The sequence below is a fragment of the Zingiber officinale genome, chromosome 2A (genome assembly GCF_018446385.1).
Source record: "Zingiber officinale cultivar Zhangliang chromosome 2A, Zo_v1.1, whole genome shotgun sequence".
Classification (NCBI taxonomy): domain Eukaryota; kingdom Viridiplantae; phylum Streptophyta; class Magnoliopsida; order Zingiberales; family Zingiberaceae; genus Zingiber; species Zingiber officinale.
This window is the reverse complement of record NC_055988.1, coordinates 84,771,107-84,773,369: the sequence shown is the minus strand read 5'-3', so window position 1 is coordinate 84,773,369 and position 2,263 is coordinate 84,771,107.

Sequence of the window (2,263 nt, the reverse complement as noted above, 5' to 3'; positions counted from 1 at the left end):
ATTAGTGGCTCAGTTATAGCAGCAACTAGCTTAACAGCAACAGGAGATAGCCACCTTAAAGGCTAATCAGCAGAATACTCCCACAGTCACCCCGGAACCAAACATAGCAATCCCAGTAGTTATAGAGGTTCCCCCAGTCTAGCCTACAGCACCAGTAGCCCCAGCAGTAGAGGCAAAGAGAGAAGCCTATCTGATCCAGTGGAAGAGAGTCAAGCCCGAGAACTTCTCAGGCACCAGTGAACCATGGGATGCTCAAGCTTGGTTCAAGACACTGGAGAGTACAATGGAGCTTCTGGACTGGCCAGAACAGGAGAAGGTGAAATGTGCCTCCTTCTGCTTGACAGGAGATGCACGTATATGGTGGGAGAGAATCAGAGCGAAGCGTCCAGTAAACCAGATGACATGGGCTGACTTTGAGAAAGAATTCTTCGAGGAGTTCTTTCACCTGCGGGTCACAAACCGCCACTACGACGAGTTCACTGAGTTTCGCCAGGGCAACCTTTCAGTGGAGGAAACCGTGAAGAAGTTCAATAGATTGGCTCGTCTATGCCCCGAACTAGTCAGCACAGAAAAAGAAAGAGTCCGGTTGATGCTCAAGATGCTGAGGCCGGAAATAGCAATGAACGTGGCTGGCGGCGTTCATAGGCCGCAAACCACTGAAGAACTAGTCAGCAGTGCTCTGACCACCGAGCACTACTAGAACAATATCAAGCAGCAGAAGCAAGTCCTCTCAGAGTCCAAAGGGCAAGGAGGCTCAGGTACTCAGAAACAACAGGGCCACAGCTCTAACTGGAAAGGGAACTCTAGCAACAAGCGCAAACCAGGGAGTTACCCAAAAGGAGGACCAGCTAGTAAGCAGCCCAGCTGTAACGACCGCCCTTCTAGTAGCTACTCTGAGGGCGACCGCTACTTGACTACTAACTTCACTTAACTGGTACTACTTACTCTAATACTAGAGATACTTCAAACTATCGGAAACATATCAGAACATGCATCTAAGTAGCAGCATATAGTTTCTTGATACATTATTTTTCTTTTTCAGTGTCAAACATGCAATTAAGTGAAGCAACAAGTAAACATAGCATACGGACATATGTAGCTTAAATACTTCTACTGCTTGTTACATCTTTCCTAACCTGCATTTATTAAAGGAATGTAGTTATCCATTCTGCAATTTAAAACTACTATTCATAAGTTTCAAACAACCGAACATCACATGCAATGCCTCCATAAGACAAAACCCATATAATAATACTAGCATGCAAAGCAATTATTAAGAAAAGTCCCAAAAACAATAAAACCTTTATCATGCTGCATTTATCACCCAAAGGTAGCTCACGCATGTTACGGTATTCACAAATTGTTGGGATTAGAATGAAGTAACACCTCTAACTCCAAACGGCATGCTACAGTCCATCACAACATTCTTCTACAACAAGGCTAAACTCTAACATTCTGTACGATGCTAACATCTCAATGGTTGCAGGAAAATTGATTAAAAACCGGCTAACAGTTAGCATATACTTCTACCATCTTATATCTAACAACAATAAAAGGAATATCATATATGGCAATCATAATAAGCCGAATGCTAAGAAAACCAATCCAGCAGCAAAGAATAAGAAACAGTTCTAGTAGTACTGAATAAAATAATTCTAACAATAACAAGAGAATCAATCCGTTAAACCCTAACAAGTTAAACAATGACTCTTAACAACTTTTCAGTAGTGCCCCGAGACCTCCATAGTCCACAGATCACACACTCCTCTTGCATCTCCTTGTCGCCTTCCTTCACTGTATCTTTCCTTTCCCTTTATCTGCAGTAGGAGGAAATGCAGTCTATAAGCATAAAGCTTAGTGAGCGCTATCTAACTCACAAAAACTCGATATGCATGTATATAAATAAAAACATGCTAAAACTGAATGCTAACATGTAAAGCTACTCATGCTCATACATAGCAAAGGAATCATACTAACTAAAATACTAAACATGTATAGCTAATCATGCTCATAATCCAATAAAACTATAACTGCATGCTGAAAGCAAATAAAGCTAAACATGCTGAATAATCTAATAGCAAGAAAAAAATAAACTACTACTGCATACTTCAAATAACAAGAAACTAAACTTTCTAATTCTAAACATATTTGAAGCTCGTTTCATTTGTTTCAAAAACTTATACTTTAATACTTCAAAATAATAATAAACTTCTTTTGGACCCGGCATTGTACCAATTTGCGCGCATCCTTAATAAGAGTCGAG